This window comes from Anoplophora glabripennis, unplaced genomic scaffold (assembly GCF_000390285.2).
Source record: "Anoplophora glabripennis isolate ALB-LARVAE unplaced genomic scaffold, Agla_2.0 scaffold7, whole genome shotgun sequence".
NCBI lineage: Eukaryota > Metazoa > Arthropoda > Insecta > Coleoptera > Cerambycidae > Anoplophora > Anoplophora glabripennis.
Genome location: NW_019419456.1, coordinates 893,080 through 912,308, shown reverse-complemented (window position 1 = coordinate 912,308; position 19,229 = coordinate 893,080). Strand labels below are relative to the sequence as shown.

The following is a 19,229-nucleotide window of genomic DNA, read 5'->3' as shown; positions in this document are numbered from 1 at the left end:
TTACATGGTACCAGATAATTGATCCGTATTCTAATTTACTCCTAATGGGCGATACGTACAACAGTATCGAAGTAACATTCGATAAATGTTATATCATTAATAAATAGCAAAAATAAAAGCGGTTCTAAATTCGATCCTTGTGGTACTCCTGATTTGGCGATATATATTTTTGACTTATAGCCCCCATAATCTACAAATCGAGATCTACGATCTATCGAGAGATTTACTAGGCAAATAAGAATTACACAGCTTAATCAAAGTGTTGGAGAAACCTATAAGTTTAAGTTTTGATATTAATAATTAATGATTAATTTGATCGAAAGCTTTTTGAATATCGGTATATATAACATCTGCTTGTCCGTGAGAATCCAAATTTTCGGATATACTTAAATAACCTAATGATTGACAAGTTAGTAATTGGCGGTACAATATTTTTAACAGAACAGCAGATATTATTGTACAATATTATTTGATTAATGTACCTGTTCACCAGTAGACAAAATATTCATGTCATTTGATAGATGGGGTTCTGCTCCAAAATCAACTGAAATCGTGTTAGAATAGCGCTAAAAGCAGGAGTCCCTATAGTTTTTCAGATGCAGCAATGTCAAACGCAGCGATTTCTGTTGAAGTGCTTCTTACTCGGATTTTATTAATACTATGAACACATTTCCGTTAACATATCTAACAAAACAGCTATAGTTTTTAGTAAATTTAATGCTCAAAGCAGAATGTTTCTTTTATGGTAAGTATAATATAATACTTACATCTGACATTCTCTGAATACTTATGTGTCTGGCTGTCGGGAATTTTAATAATACTATAAATATCTTGTACAATTACCTATATTTAGTAGTTCGTATCATTTACAAGCCATGTCCGTAATTAAAATTACCTATAAAAATAGCTATAATTAGAGAAGCTAAGCCGTTTCGATTTCTTTTGTTTGAGATGTTTCGTTTTCGCTTTCTTCGAAATCTTAGGTTTCTTTGAATGATATCACTTTCACGACCATTCAAAATATATTTTTGGATGTTTTCTTAATTTTCTTTCCACCACACCACTTTTCGTTTTCTAAATTTTCTTTCCACCGCACTACTTTTTGAGGTAACTATGAGCTATTTCATATTATCTATCGCTTTCGATACTTCAAGAGGCACAAACCGTTCTTCACTTGAAAAATCCCATTTCATTTTCCATTTCATTCATATTTAACGCTTGCATCGTAATATTTTAACACTAATTTTTTTTCTTAATATTCGCAGATACAACAAATGTGGCAACCAGAGCCAAGTGACTGATGATACTCACAACTTAAAAAGTCGGTTCTCAATGAGAAAAACAACATTTAAAGAACTTTTTAACTAAATTTCAAAAAAAAAATACCGAACTAAAAAACCGAGTTTAGAAATAAAACAGTATCTTAGTCAAAAAGTTGATGCATACATGTATACCTATAGGATGTCAAAGTTAAAATTTTGAATTTAAAATTCTTAGAATATTTAGAAAGTTTTCAATGAGCTGCTCTGAAAACATTTTCGAGATATTCACCTTTAAAGTTTCGAAATAAATGGAAACCACTTCCAACAATTGTTACAGAAAATGGATTATTTTTTTTATTAATTGTTGATTATTTATTTGTTATTTATTTCGTTGTTTTTTATTTAAAAGTACGTTTTCTTGCAGGTCAATATTTCAATTTAATAATTCAAAAAATCTAAAAAAAAATATAATTTCCTAATACTGTTCGTTCTTCATAATACTTTTTTGACAGTTACTTACCTTCTTTTATTAATTTTGATTTTCAAAGTCTACCTTAAAAAAGTATATGTATCTACGACCCTATAGGTACGAAAATGATTACTCGTACCGACACTTGCTAAGTAAGTATATAGGTAGGTATTTTTTATGCAGAAAAAATAAGAAAATTAAAAAAATATTTATCAAAGAGGCAGATGCACCAAGGAGCAAAAGAATTGTGAAGTTTGAAACTTGAAGATATGCAAAGTGCCGCGAGTGGCGTTCACCAATAAGTAACAGCAATATTATGGTTAGATTTGAATTCGTCGCCACAAACAACCCCTCAAAATGCAATATTTTTAAAAGGTTATTTTAAAATAATGAAAACAAATTTTTCACTTTGACACCCTGTATTTTTTGAAGTATCAATTTTTGGATTAAGATTTTGGTTAAATCGTAATGATTTAGTTTGTAGAATTCGCTGTTGCTCTATGTACCATTACATATGGGACACACTGTAGATCATAGTGTCTATATCATGTACTGATCTACCTAATCATACATTTATTTACCGTCTACTTAAGGAGGTATATCAGGGTCCGAGGGAAGTGAGGATCGCAGGGGGGGTCCTATGCTTTTCTTATGGGACTACCCCGCTGCCAACTTGAAAAAATTAAATTCTGTTGAAATTATTTGCGATAAACATTATCTATATAGCAAAGAAATCTACTCAATATGCACATAACATACATATTGAAAATTAACAACATAAAAATATCATATTTAAGTAGTTTTAAATTATATTTAATGAACGCATAAGGACTATGTAGATGTGGCAACAGCGCTAATAATTGACTAGCAGTTGTACACACTGCGAACCTACAGACCTCGGACATCGGAGATATTGCGCGTCAAATTCGGGTAAAGATGCGTACGCGTTCAAAAATGTATTGTGTGTAAACTATGTACAATATAATTATTATATATAGCAAATATATCGTATTATCCTCGCGAAGATTTGTATCCTTTATTTAAAATCCGTAAATCATGTGAACTGGTAAAACAACGAGAATTATGTTAATTTAGTTCTAAAGAAATGAAATGACACTCGCGCCCATCTCTCGTCCAAGTCAAAGAAAATGTTGGATGCAATTTTGAAGGTTCTGTGATAGAAATTACATTATTACTCACTGTTCGTGTTTTTAATCTCTATTTTAGTAATGTTACAAAAGTTTTGCAACTATAACTAATTTTTTAGATATAAAGTTTGCTGAGAAATATTTATGTTCCTTTGTTATTCTGTACAAATGCTTTTATCTCAAGTATTACTAATTATATTAATCAAGTAAAGAAAACTTTATGTAACCCTAAATATTGCTGGGTACGGATTACGATGTTTGTATAAACCATTAAATATATTAAAAGGATTTATCAACTTTATTTTTTATTCCAATAAATATATCACAGCTTCCTAGCCTTTTTTAATTAATTTAGTTTTTTAAAAACATTACAAAAAATCATCTGTTGTGAATAATTTATTGTTGATAACAATGTACATGAGATTTAGGAAAAACGTATAGGTATGTTTGAAATCAATTTCGTTTTTATCAAGTCTTTCAAATGTATTCCCTCCTTACTGTCAGCTGATTGCGACGTTGCCACATTAATCCTCAAGTCAGACAGAAATGCAATTATTGGTTTCTGTTTCTAATTAATACAGCTGTACTATGTTTAAAACTTACATTAGTTTTTCATCAAAAATAAGATAATACTGTGTACTATCTATGGAAAAGTTTTGTTTCACAATTTCTACATTTTTTCCTCAGTTATGGGCAAAAAAAGAGACGCACCGTCCATCTTCGCCATATAAACATATGTTAAAATAAACAACTGTCAACAACAATATCTCAAAATCTAGATTCAAAAAAAATTTCAAAAAAAATATGACGCACAGAGGGAGCACTGGGTAATACGCTATATACATTTCAAGTACATCTGTGCATTTTAGTAAACCAGATATACCTCCTTAATGTAAATGTATAAAAACTTTAACTAATCTATAACAGAACCATACCGAAATAAGTGTTAAAGCATTGGTACTCGTAGTTTCGTTTTGAAAATAATTACTTTGGAGTCTAGAAGAAGTAGGTACCTATAGCTGTTTTAGCTAATACCTATTTGTAACTGCAACACGACGTTTCGTTCATGAATGCAACGCCCTCAAGTCAATCTATTGTTGCTCACTCAATCTCATATTTCATCTTCCTATCGAATAATAACACGCCGCCCCCTCCGCTCACAAACCTTCGTCTTCTGGGCCAATCGTTACGATTACAATGAGGGATGTCTATTACATATCATAGGCGAGTAAGTACATACAATTTTTAATATTCAAAATCGTAAAACTACAAGAACTAGCTTTGATTTGAATCCACAACTGTAGCACCCTTACGACAATTGAAGGTGAAATGTAGACAATGAAAGGGAGCATAGCCCATGAACTGAAACTTAAAGACAGTTGCGGCTGTGTATTTAATTTTGTTTACAGTAAATAAACAATACAGCCAAGGAGTTGTATCTTAGAAGTATATTCATTATAGAATAAAAGCTATTAACAACTGTTTGGAGTATTAGTACCACATAGAGTAATATTCTCTTACGACAATTGAAGGCGAAATGGACGTAGTGAAGGAAAACGTACAACATCTGCTAAGAACTGAAACTATTCGACATTCTGATAGCACAAATTCGGAACCAGGCACGCCTGGGTTTTTCTTTTTAGTTACAGTCAATTAACAATATAGCAAAAAGTTGTATCTTAGAAATACATATAGACCAAGAGCTGTTCTCATATTGTGTGGTATTACTTTGCAGAATAAAACCCCTCTAGCATTGAAGCGATATCCAGTAAACCATAAACCATCAATACTGTACGGGACTGTAGTCCGAAGAGTAGTTGTTTCCCGCAATGTCATTGGTTAAAAACGATAACTCGACTAGTGCGACGCTAGTAGTGCTATAATAGTGCCTATATATTAGTAGGTCACTCTCTGCCAGTAAGAACCAAGCAGTGCTTTGTGCCAGTATTCAGTAGCAGTAACAATTAGCGAAGCACTTTGTACTCAAAACGAAATGTATATTCGGAGAAGGAGAACAAGGAAGAACTCCAAGTTGGAGAGAACTTATTACGACATACTGTTAACCATGAGTTCACAATTACACTCGAGCTTTTTATTCTTGATATTATCTTAGAAATACAGGGTGTTTCAGAAAACATGGGCCAACGCTCGGGGGCAGATTCCTAACCTAAATACAAGATTATTTTTTCATATCAACATGGATCCGATTTCGCTTCGTTCCTTAGCTACAGGGTGTCAGAGTTTTGAAATAAAATGATTTTTCCAAAAATCTAGATTTCGATTTGAGAGAATTAAATGAAATTTGGAGAACTAACCTTACGTTAATGAATACACATTCCTAGGTACTATGTTGAACGTGAATTACAGGACCGGACTTACTTGCAAGCCCTTGGATTTAATCAAAGAAAAAATTGGTTCTCCGATGAGATTTCTAATTTACCTAAATGTGCTCGGAAATTAAAATTTTAATAATCAACATAGCGGCGACATAGAAGACAGAAACGTCAAAGGTATACAGTACAGTCGTCTCAACTAATGTCTCTTAATCATAATTTGTAAATTAGTATTGATTAATTATTGTAGATTCACGATTTAAATGTGCATGTAATAATGCCGAACGTCAAGTATTGAACTTTATGCTGCTTTGTTATGGGGAAGCTAGACAAAATTTGAATGCTGCGAGAATATTGTATTTTGATAAGTTTCCTTTAAGAAGAGTTCCTGACCAAACATTTTTTGAAAATATTGTTAGGTGATTAAGTGATCGGGGAAGTTTGAAATTAAGCAATGCCCATACCGGCAGACAAAGATATAGACGACGTCCGGAAGTCGGGGAATTTATTTTGAATAGGGTTGAAAACGAACCGACGGCTGGTACAAGAACCATCGGTAACGAGATCTGTTTTAAGGACACTCCATGAGCACCAAATTTACCCATTTTATTTTCCTTGAGTTCAAGAATTATTACTTTGAGACTACGCACCCCGACTACAATTTTATCAGTGGTTTCAACAAAAAAAATATGCGTGATCCAGATTATCTGACTAGAGTGCTATTTACTGACGAAGCTTGTTCCAATAGAAAGGGTATTACCTACAAATTTTCACAACTCTCATTCTTGGTGTGACGAAAATCCCAATTTGATTATTTCAGTCAATTCGCAGTACCAATTCTCCGTAAACATATGGGCAGGGATCGTTGGCAATCCAATCATTGGCCCCATAGAACTTCAAAATCCCTTGAATCATGCTTCTTATATCGGCTTCCTTCAAAATGACCCTTCGAGATTTGCTTGCTCTAAACATGAGAAATAATCGTTGATGTTTCCAACATGACGAAGCACTGGCGCATTTCGCGGCTTCAGTTCGACAACATCTGAACGAAATTTTTGGAAACCGCTGGATTGGAAGAGGTGGTCCAATTGCGTGGCCGCCTCGTTGCCCTGATATAACACCCATAGATTTCCACCTCTGGGGACATGTGAAAGAGCTTGTTTATAAAACTCTTGCCACTGCAAGGTAAGATATTTGGCAGCGTATATCAGACGAATTCGCTTTAATTCGCCGAGACATAGGGATACTTCGATGAGTTAGAAAGACGATCAAAAAACGAATTCGGGGTTGTAATCGAGCTGAAGGTGGACACTTTCAACATTTCCTGTAAAGTGTTATATTATGTTTATCCATTTGTTTATTGTAGGTACGTTTACAATTCATAATTAGTTCTAAATAAATAAATAATTGTTTACTTTAATTAATTACATTACATTTAAAATACGAGTCAATTTTTGATCAAAATTGAGCTAAAATTTAACCCATGTAGTTATAAATTAGAAATCTCAACGGATAACCAATTTTTCCGTGATTAAATCCACGGTCTTACAAGTAAGTCCAGCTCTGTTCAACATAATAATACCTAGAAATGTGTATTCATGTATTCAGTTATAAATAGTTAGTTGTCCAAATTTCATTCAATTCCTTCAAGTGGAAATCTAGATTTTTTGGAAAAAAATATATTTTAATTTAAAACTTTGACACCCTGTATCTAAGGAAGGAAGCGAAATCGGATCCATATTGATAATAATCTTATTTTTAGGTTAGGAATCTGCCCCCGAGCGTTAGCCCATGTTTTCTGAAACACCATGTATATTCGTTTTAGAAAAGGCCTATTGCGGATTGTAAAAGTTTATGAAATCAGCCGAATATTAACTGGATGAACAGCGTTTCAATATTTTTCTTTTCTAAAAAACAATCTGTTTCTCGAGTCGTGTTTTTATATAAGTTTCTCCATAATATTTTGGATTGTCCAGTTTTTTAAATGGCATTCAAATCAAAATACTTCGACTCCCAGCTAGAAGCAATAACGTTTTTTCTCACAGCACGCAGTCCAATAAAAGGGTAGCATCACTCTTGTATCAGGTTGTCTTCAAGTACGTCGAGGTAGAGAATAATCGATGTTTTTTGTTATGCTTCATACTGTTTGTTTACTTTTTTGTTTTGTTCTTTTTATTTACTTATTTTATTCGTAAGTTTGTATATAGTTTTTTTTTTATTACTGAGCGTTGTCTGTTGGATGTGTATTTTTTAAATGAATAAATAAATAAATAAACATGAAACTTATGTATCACATCGTCATTTCTGTGCTAGAGGATGCGTTGATAATGTGTAATTAGTGTAAACTATTTTTTTTTATCTTCGAAGCCTAAGAGTAACAATATAACTTGTGGTGAGAAGGACTTACGACTTCTTGATAGAACTAATGGCATTGTCTCAGATCCTCATAAACTTTCTCAACGTTTCTAAGCTAGCATTTAAACATGGCCATGGCGCTTAAGACGCATTTATTGCTTCTAAACAAGCAAGCTAAAGTGTTGAGGCTTTCCAGCTTCTTGACGTCCATGACCCATGGTACAACATGGCCAAAAACAGTCGCGTGCCGTCCCAAAATGGACATCTTCGCACAATAAAACCCAGCACTCGAAACCGCAATGCCTCTACCGCACTTAAAACTTTATAACCGCCATAAACCTCAACGATTCAAATTCGCCCGCAACGCCACCCCTCCTCCCACCCCGCTCCCTCATAAACCATCGACAATCAACAGTCTACCACGCCACCTCCGATGCCTCCGACCCGCAACAAAGGACGTGACATTTTCCAAAAATAAATCCAGTATACAAAATACACACATACACCACATAACAAAATGGAATGCAGCGGTCCCTTGCCCGATTCCGCCGCCGTTCGGCCGCGCTCGGTCGCCGCCGCGTGACGTCGATAGTTCTACCAGCGCCGTATTGGCTAGGGGCGGGGCCAGCGCCAGGCGGGTCGAAGAATATCCGACTAAAACAAGCTTCTCTAGTACACCTAAATTTCTTGCGTCGCGAACACGCTGCCGCCTCGAACGCGATTTCCACCTCAGAACAGGCATTTTCCCGGATTCCGGAAGTGGTACAGTGTTCGACAGTGTCCCAGGTACCTACGGTGTGAATTTCGCGAAATTCCGACGCCCAGAACCCGTCGAAATCGGCCGATGAATCCCAGAATATTTTAACATACAATTTATATCTCTCTATGTAGGCGATGCGGCGTTGCCGGCGCGTGCTCGCAGCGGCGTTGCCTTTCACCCAGTAGATTTTTAACGTGGAATGACTGCCCGTGACAGTTGAATGCGCAAGTTAAAGGTAACGTGATTTTTTATGTCAATGTACTGTTCGACGACGCTTCTGCTTTGCTTGGCTAGCGGTCCCTGCCACTAGTGTGCACTGTAATTAAGCTTTCTACGTTGTTTGGCTTGCATAATACTTTGTTTATGTTCGCTTTGTGCATGTTTTATCGGAATATCGTTGTAGATAGCACTGTTTAAGTAGGTTAAGCTTATTTTTCACATACACACAGGTAAATTTATAATGAGGTAGAGACTGGCTGTAATAAAAAAAACCATGACGGATTAAACAATAGGCCTTTTGAGAGAGTGTCACCTTGAGGAAGCACATTTATTGGCGATTTACACACATCAGAGGAAGTGCTAGAGGTCGGAAAGAGGTTCTATTATGGGAATGCCGTTGATAAGTTAGATAAAGTAGATAATGCCGGTAACGGAGTCTTTGTGAGCTGTCGAGACAGATAATATTTGATTGACAGTGATTTATTTTATGCCAGGCGGATGAAGAGGGCCGATTTTTTAAGCAAACATAGCAGTAGATTAAAAAAATCCACGAATTCAACGGCACCGTCGCCCGGCTCGTTACAAAACACGAACCGGACCCTGCTAGACGACTCTGTGTTTTTATCATAGCCCACAGTTCACGCGCGGTGCACCTCCATGGCCTCAAGAAGCCCGACATTATCATAATTCGCGGCAATGATAAATCAAGAGCTCGGCGCAAGCTCTTCAAATAAACAATTGCGGCTTGGGCTCTTTTATTTACTATATATCATGTCGTGCCAACATTATTCCCGGCGTAGCGTCGTCTCTCTCGCACGCCCTGCGACTCCTCGCGGCTCTCTCTTCGGCTATGCGGCGAGTCCTATCTTCTTTTTTTAAATCATTTGTAATAGCCGAGCGCGTCTCGCTTAAATTATACGCCCGTCTCTGTCGGCCGTGTTGTTTTAGCTCCGTCCTCGTCCTGGTCGCGGCGTGCCCTGCGGCTGTCCTCTGTTTTCGAACAGTTATTGGTAACCGCTCCGTCTCGCTCCCGCTCACGGCCTTCCGCTACCGTCTCTCTCGATGGCAATTTCTGATGCACAGCGTGGTTCTGTTAGAGTATTCGTATGATATTCGGTGCGTCTGGCCTCTCTGTCCCCCGTTCTGGTATGTGAGTCGGTCTCAGTCGTTGCGCGAAGGGGTGCAAAGTAAAAAATACTACCAGGGGACCGTGGGGTTGCGATGTTCTCTCTGATGAAATCCGGTGTGCTATTCGGAGGGTTCTTTTTGTTGTTAGTTGCAGAGTTGCAGTTGAAATAGGAAAATTTTCGATATCGGGCAGCGTGTGTCGGTGTTTATTTACGTTCGAAGGACGAGTGAAGGTCACGTTCGCACGTGGTTGGACTTATTAAGGCGTGTTTCAAGTTAAATTACTTATATAAGTATTAATTAACAGATTGATATAAATGTTTTAAACAGTAACTGTGATGGAACGGTGTAAAATATGGAATAAACGGTATACGCCTATTAGAACATGTTTAAATCGTATAAATATTATAATACACGTGGTAATAAAACTACAAAACTTTGTATATACAGGTTTTTGTAGCGGTGTCTACACCAAAATATATAATTCTGAAATAATTGCTATTACTACACATATAGTTCCAATTATTATAGCGTTTAGTAATCATAACAATATGAATTGTTGTCATTAGAAATCTTAGAGTACACTATTTATTTCATAGAAACACCAATGATGTATAAATCTTCAAACTATTACTTCTTTACTGTATTTAGTAATTATAACAAACTAAATTGTTGCCATAATTATTTGTATAATTACTGTTACAAAATTGGTGCCTCCGCATTTTTTTCTTAAAAGATCTTAGTTGGAGAAAGGTCACGTGGTTAGCTTTATTAAGGTTTGTCTTATTTTAAACTATATACTTATAGGAATTAATATTGATATTGATTTAAATGTTTAGTTTGCTTTGTGGTGGAGTTGTGGTTTGCTTTGTGGTTTTATATAGAATAAAACTGTGATTAAACAGTGCAATTCTCTTATAATCTATAATACCACAAAACTTTATACACAGGTTTTAAGTTACTGTTACTAAAATAGTTCGTTGCAACTATTATAGCGTTTAGTAATCATAACAATATGAATTGTTGCCACAATAACACATATGTACTATTAGAAATCTTCCATTACACAAGTTGTTTTATAAAACCAGCAATAATATACGTAATTATTCCAGTTTTTACTTCTACACTGAGTAGTAACAACAAAATAAGTTGTTGCCACAACAACACACAGATGCCATTAGAAATCATCGAATATACAAGTTATTTTATGAAAGCACCAAAAATATTATAATTATTACAGTTTTTACTTCTATACTGAGTTTAGTAGTTACAACAAACTAAATTGTTGCCACAATAATACATAGATGCCATTAGAAATCTTCGAATATACAAGTTATTTTATGAAATAATAACATAATTATTCCAACTTTCACTTCTATACTGAATTTAGTAATTATAACAACCTAAATTATTGCCATAAGTTTAATTTTGTAAATTATTGTAGGATGTATTATTGACAGTCATATTCGCATGTGATTATATTTATTAAGGTTACTACCTACTTCTATTATTATTAACCAACAGACCCATTTAAAAGTTTTAAATTGTAAATTCGATAGTCCTCCTAGAATCTGTTTAAATTTTTTAAATATTACAGTACAAACAATAAGTAAAACATATTCAAACCACGTAAAATGTAAACTATTCTCATAAAAGAACATTGTTGTTTGCTAATATGTGTATTGGGCATAAACCAGACAGCAATATCAGACCGTCTGATGAAACAAAGAACGAACTTTCCGTTCTCAAGAGGCCGCCAGAACGTACGGGATAGCAGTAACCTAGGTATATAATGAAATTACGTACAAATAGGAAGTACGATATTGTCACAAAATATTTGTCTTGGCATTGTGTGTATACAGTGGTACGCGGGCAGCGATAAGATAAGGGAAAATTCAAGGTCATATCTTTCCAGATAGCGTAATGAACGCAAACACATTGGTAGCTCGCTACTGGTCGAGTGGTCTGATAAAGTATCAGCGGATTTGTAGATTGGTGATCAGCGAGAGATTGGATCGGATTTGGGCGATAGGCTCAGAAAACATAACGCTGACGTTGTCGAAATATTTCTCCCGGAAACAACTAGGAAAAGTTTAAATAGCCTTGTATAAGATATAGAAGTAAGGGTTTCAGTTATGTGGCTGGTGTTACTGAGTTTAGTAATCGTAACAAATTGGATTGTTGTCATAGTTACACGTTAACATTACAAGACTTTGTTTGCATGTATATGTAGAATTGATAGCTTCAGAATGGTTGTACTGTCATGTAGTTAGTTCACTGGGTTTAGTAATTGTAATAAACTATACTGTTACTATAAATACGCATAGCAAAATTTTAATAGTAGTAATACATATTTGTAATTATTAGAAATATGTGAATCCTCAAAACTCATTTAGATTTATATGGTTGTTACTGCATTTATTAATCGTGATAATCTAGGCTATAGCCATTACAAAACCTCGTTTATATAAGTTTATTCACATATTGTAATTGTTACTTCGTTTTGTAAACATAATAAACTAGAATAGGCTATGTAAATAACTACCGATTGTTGCCAGTATGAGTATACTGGGTTTACTAATACAAACAAACTGGATTGTTACTATAATTATACATATATACCATTTACACACAGGTTTTGCAGTGGTAAAATCCAAAATACATGTAACATTACTATTACTAAAAAAAGTTTGTTGCAACTATTATAGCGTTTAGTAATCAGAACAATATAAATTGTTGCTACAATAACACATAGGTACCATTAGAAATCTTCGAATACACACATATTTTATAAAAACACAAATAATATATAATTATTGCAGTTTTTACTTCTATACTGAGTTTAGTAGTTACAACAAACTAAATTGTTGTCACAATAACACAATATACAAGTTATTTTATGAAAGCACCAACCATATATGTATTATGAATGCAGTTTTTACTTCTATAATGAGTTTAGTAATTATAACAATCTCAATTGTTGCCATAAGTTTAATTTCATACAATATTGCAGGATATGCACCATTACAAAACGCGTGATATTGGTTTTCAATTCAGTCTAATTTCAATACCCCATATCACTAAAATTTTTTGATATAAAATGGTCCAAGGAAGAAAAAATTAAGTACAGCTTTTAGTAATCATAAATGTATTGCCAGATACTACAAAACTTTGCATGCTCAGATTTTGTAATGGTAATGTAAATATACACGTAAGCGCCAAATTAAATAATTTTGTAAGATTGCTACTAATATACAGATTGTTGCAACTACTACATCGTTTAGTAATTTTAATATACATATATACACAAATTTTGTTATGAGAATTATATGTGTAAAGCATGATTATTTAAACTATTACTTCGCTTCTGTTTAGTAATCACAAAAAACTAAATTGTTGCCATAAGTACATGTATAGTTACCGTTACAAAACATATTTTCTTCTAAAAAATCTTAACTGGTTAAATATACTATCAATTTTTGTGGTAAGGTGTAACAATAAATAATAATTTTATAATTTAATATTTTTTTTTGGAGTATATAGTTTCTTACTGATCGATTGTACGTGGTCAGTCCATGAATGAGATAAAGAGAATGTTTATTTGAATCCATTTTGACAATATTTATTGTAACAAAAACCGTTGTTACAAAACAATTCAATATTTTTACCTCAAGCATACATATATCCTATTTCCTATTTTGCAATCTCAGGAAAACCATTCATTGTAAATTCATATGTTTTTTCATAAATTCGAGACGGGAACTGCGGATTACTGTATTAAAGATAATCACGGCCAAACCGATCCCGCAATTCGACTTCTCGACTACTTACACACGTACTTAGCGCGTCTCTTCCCCCTCTACACCCTCACCGACTATTTCTAGCCTACTAAAACGCAGTTGACAGATCGAAAACACGCTCAGTCGCCTCCACGATATTTTCGCAGCTGTCTGGCTTCACATATTTAAAATTTATGCTTCCCAGTCCACCGGGGGGGACCCGTTGAACTTTTACTGATCGATGATAGTTTATTCAATTGCGATCTAGTTTACATGGAGAAAGCGAGATTTCCGTTGCCATAAATTATTTATGAGCCCGGTCAACTAGCGAGCATTTGTTACTAGTGAGCGATAGGAGTGTCGGGCGTCGTTTTCTGCGACGGTGAATCGATATGGGCACGAGGATGGCTTCGAAGGACTTTGGAGTTAAATTTGGCGCCTCCTGGATGAGCGATGATGTCTGAGAAGGCATTGGAAACAAAAGAGAGTTAAACAGAAGAATGTGCACGCAGTCCAAGTCTGCACAGGCGACTCGATTGCGATGCACGCACGACACCTTCGAATCCGCGCACTCGTTGGAAAACATCTCAAGAAAAGGAAATAGTGGTACGCAAAAAACAGTCAGACACGGTCCAATTCCAGATACCAACTGAATTGCGTATTGCTGGTTGTTGGACTGCTTAGTACCTCGTGTTAACCGCTGCGCCTTTGTCACATTGCTCGATATGAATTTTATCGAATTTTAAATTTATTACAACGCTAATTATTTTTTAGAATTCAGTTTCAGTTACAACTAAAACAGGTGCAGGAAAGGGAAATTGTAATAGAAAACTGAGAAAGCTTGAAGCCACATTCACAAGAACACAGTTTAGAACACAGGCAAAATAAATTGAAATAAAAGTTTATTTCACGTACAAATTTAATTAAACAGTTTGACAGATAATGTCAAAATCACAAAAAGTTAGTTACTTTGTAGTTATAAGACGAATATTGATTGGAGATGCTTGCCCAGAAGCGAATAACAGCATCTAAACACTAACCCAGAGGTGGAATTTGGCTCAGTTGGAAATTTGAGCAAAAATCGTTTCACTAAAATTTATTTTTTAGAACTTTCCAAATATTCCCAAGATAGCGTATAAAAAAACATACTTAATGTTCATATTAAAAAGATTAAATTAACACATCGGGAGATAATTTCAGTAAAGATTTCGTTAGTATTTTGAGGTTAATGTAGAAAATAAGAGGAAAACAAAATTTAGTAATGGTAAAACCACAAAATGTAGAATCAAAAAGAGAATTTGGAAAAATGTTTGTAGAGAATTGTATAAAAGTATTTGTAAGGAAAGTGATTAGGTATGTAAGAAAGTTAAAGTGAAATGCGAAGAACGTATAGAATCTCTACTGAAAAAATTTTATCATAATCAAAACATAAACCAAAAGAAAGCATAAATAATTTATTAAAAATTAAACTAAATAGATTTAAAGACAGATCAACTACAGTGGAGGGGTATCTCACTAGCCTGAAGTAAATAAGGTCAGTAAAAACTAAGTGAGGTTATGTAAGCTTCTACAGGTGAACAGGGAATAAAAACGGTGATTAAGACAAAGAAAAGGTCGAGCTAGTAAAGACCTCTCTGTAACACAAAAATAACTCAGAGGACAACATAAGGAAATCTAGAAGATTAACTAACCTGGAAAAAAATAAGACGCTTTCAAAGTTTTGTCATGACAGAAAATGGGCAACACGTAACAAATCAAACAGTCAAATTATTGTTTTAATAAAATAAATGTGAGTTTGCATATATTAGATTACTTTTGAGAAGCTTAGAATAACTAAAAAAATAGATTTTAACAGTGAAAACTGAAAAAATTAAATTCTTATTTAAGTTACAATCGATTTCAGCAAAAGAAATAGTTTATTTGCAGAGATAAAACTGGTTTCTGAGATACAAGTAGCCTTCAAATAAGGGAATTAAAATAAATTCAAACAAATTATTTTATTCACATATAAATTCCAACACATAAAATTTTGGCGCCCATCGTGGGGCTAGTCAAATTTAAAAACTAGTTCAAAATAAAAATAATTGTAATCGATACAATAAATAAAATATTTCTGCTATGGTAAGTATATTTACAAAGAGTAGAAAATACACGTTTCAAAATATACCTAATTACGAACGTAAAAAGTAACATGTTTATCCCAGGAAGTGATTTTACATGTTTTTGTGGGTAGAGGTATGATTATGTAAATTTCGATAACTTTTATCATTTTTATCAATGCAGTGTCTTCAAACTTTATCTAAATTACATTTTGTTTGCAGCATCTATAGAAAAAAACTATTTATTTCGGTTACTTTTTGTAACAAATTATAAGAAATTTTAGAGGGCTATTCATAAGAACTTTTGACGAAGATTATCCTCGTTTCAAAGTTCATTGCACAATTTCTCAACACACATTTATCACGACATCACTAATTCAAAAATAATTCGGTATTTCTAATGACGACAATTCAAATCACCTTCCTAAAATTGCATCTCTACCAGCGTCACTGTTCCCTCATTATTCCTTATACTATGCTGAATGTTAATTTAGTGGCATGGTCCTTTATTCCTGGAATTCCTGTACGCTTCCGTTCGTAATCAGTCTTATGTAAATGTACATTTCACGTTCTCGTGTGGAGATTACTTCTCTTTTATTTTTCGTCTTTATTCCTATGTTTTGAACCTGGACAACATTCATTGGCACAATCCGTACTTTCACACGCGCGTCAAGCCGTTTTCATTGGAAATCGCCTGGTTTTTCATTCTCTGCCGACTGTATTCCGTGCAGGACATAATTTTCTGTAGGTAGTAACACTTATTTAAAGGTTCTAGTCTGTCAAGTTGATAGATTTTGCAGCAAAAATTGTATTCATATTATCAAGTTTTTGTTAATGTTTGGAAGAAAAAGGTATTTTTTCGTACACTGGGACTTGTACTACGTTGTTTTAATAACAGAGAAACTGTACCGTTTTATTTTCGAATAAGCAGCGCTTTGCTAGCGTATAATTTCTAAACATTATGCAAATATGACCTTTGACCGACTGGCATTATCATATTCTATTCATTTTCTTCAAAAAAGGGTCCCACTACTATAAAGAGTTGCCTTTTGAAGCAGAATATGTAAATTCGGGTAGAAGGTTGACCTTGTTTAACACTTTTGTTGCAGTTTGTACCTATATGAAACACGTTTTAATGGTGAGGTGACTTTATGCCAAATTTGAGAAAATCCCAGGGAATTTCATATTCTTACACTTTTTTCGATTTTCAAAAAAACATTGTCGCAATACAAATAACGTACCCAACGTACCCTAATAAAATCAAAATATACACAGACGACAGTTTTTTTTTTTCGTGTTTGAATGAATGGAGCCACTTCTTATTACCTTGCTTTGTTTTGAAGATATTCAATAATTTAAAAAATGTTTTTGAAACATCAAGTAACACCGAAACAGTAGAACTAATACTAGTTTATCAAAGTAAACCTTAAATTGAACGAGAAATAAAAAGAAAAAGGTGTTTAAATTGAAAAAATACTCAGGTAACGCCCGGGAGAAAGGAGACACCCCGTATAACTGAAAATAAGTTTCATGTGAAGAAATGACTTGGTGTAACAGCCACCTCCCTGTATAACAAAACGTTATCATTATGTAAATAATAATGCTGTATTAAAAAGTATTAGAAATAAGAAATATTAAGTCAATTTATAGAAAAAATTCAAATGTTTCACATATCTACTTAACTTTTTTATTAAAATTGTAATTACATTCAATATCTTGGTTATTTATTTATGAAAACCCCAAAAATTATACATCGTTATAAAGAGAATTTCCCTCTTCTTCTAATGAGGCAAAAATTTAATAAATATGCCGTTGATAATAAAAACAAAAGTTAATTGCCGTTCAGCACATATTTTTAGAGATACGTTAATACTGACAGCAAAAATCGATTCCTCACTTCATTCTATATCAGATTACATATTTTTGTCATCAAATTTCGAAAAACAAATGAAATGCGATTAAAAAACGAAACAGATAGTACAGAGTTTCGGTCCTTCGAATATCTTCGAAATAATTCGGAATTTTCTAAATTTAAAAACGAATTCGTGATCATTTTAAAATTAAAATAAGAAAGATACTTGTATTGGACAATTAAAAAACTGTAACCCTGTATGTATAGGCATATCATTATCGTCAATTAAATAAATATTTAAGTGTAAGATATTTTACTTAGTTCAACTTTGTCATATGCACAGGGTGTAGATGAAATATAGCCTACTTAACTAATGATGTTTTGTAAAAACCACTACTCTACGGACTACAGCCCCATTTGTAAATCTGAGACGATTCCAGAAGTTCTCAACAAGTTTTTAAAATTCTGAATATTATTCATTTGAGTCACTGTTTTGGAGTTTCAACGATTTTAATTATTGAAATGTTTATTATTAGTGCATTCTACAACAAAATTTTATTACATACTAATTAAAAAAAAAACAAAAAAAAATGGTGTTCTACAAACTTATAAAGGCCATTTATTTAAATAAAATGTCATTCGTTCGAGTAAAAATGGCGATCGCTATTAAAAAATATCGACTTCATCGCTCACAAAAAAATGTCTAGGAAAAAAGGAATGTGGCGCTATACCTAATATTTGTTAACCATCAAAGTCGTTGAGTCTTGGTGATTTATCTGCTCACTGCATTTAAGCATATTATATCTTGAACTAAGGAACATTAATTTTCTGAAGTAAATAAGACGCGACGGAAAAAAAATTATTAAAATCATACATTAGTCGTAGAAGGTGTAAATTACAGCAATATGACCAGTATATATTTTCAGTTGAAGACAATTGCAAATGGTGTACCCCAAGAGTCTATTTTAGATCCTCTATTATATGTTCTATACAGGGTGATTCAGAACTTATCCAAAAAAAAATTCTGGATGTACAGGAGACCCTTACAAATACAATTTTGTAAAGAAAAAATAAAAAGGTCAGTTCGAAATTGATTTAAAAATACACTTCTTCACAGCACTGGAAACTGGTCCACTGTAAAACCTGACCTCGCACAATGCGACCGGCATGGCGGTGTGATAAAAACGGACAAAAACTTTCGCAAGGAAAGAAATATGTAAATAGAATTTTATCGCACCTATTTTATATCGGCAAATTCAAATGCTTTTGCCTTTATTAATTATTAATAAAATTAATTTGTGTTTTTAAATAATAAAATCATTTGACATACCCGATGCTGCAACAGCAATTGTTCAAAATTTTATCCACTCACGTGTAAACACATTTGGGTCCGTCTTACTCACTTTCTACGAACTAACACAAATGATGTCTTGCTTCACCATAACACAAATGCTTCACCATAATACAAATGTTGTCTTGCTTCACCATAAATTAAAACGATATCCATCAACTCTGAGTTGCTACACACGCAAACCATTTTTGACACTAACTACTAAAAAACTGTTGTAAACACCACAGATAACAGGTAAAAACTACCGCAACGACGGATTTCAGTATTAGGAGTCACATGGCTCTCCACGCGATTGCGAATGACGCTAGAGACTACAGTTGTTCAGCTATGTAGTGGTTGAATGTACTATAACTTCAATAATTTTTTTCTCGGAAACTATAAGGATTTTACAAAATTTTTTTTACGTTATTAACTTCGTTTCTCATGCCGCATCTATTCCCAATTTTTTTAGATAAGTTGTGAATCACCCTGTAT

General features: G+C 33.7%; 1 protein-coding gene across 2 annotated transcripts in view; it reads left to right on the top strand.

Moving 5' to 3' along the window:
* Positions 1 to 8,289: 8,289 nt before the first annotated feature.
* The window catches only part of LOC108910676 (polycomb group protein Psc-like), a 65,314-nt gene continuing 54,374 nt past the window's right edge, over positions 8,290 to 19,229 (top strand). Inside the window, exon 1 of one of the 2 annotated variants that reach the window (XM_018715370.1) lies at positions 8,290 to 8,562. The gene's annotated coding sequence lies outside the window, so the exon portion shown is untranslated. Of the gene's footprint in view, positions 8,563 to 10,406; positions 10,451 to 19,229 lie in introns of those variants that run through there. The other variant, XM_018715377.1, reaches the window with a different exon arrangement.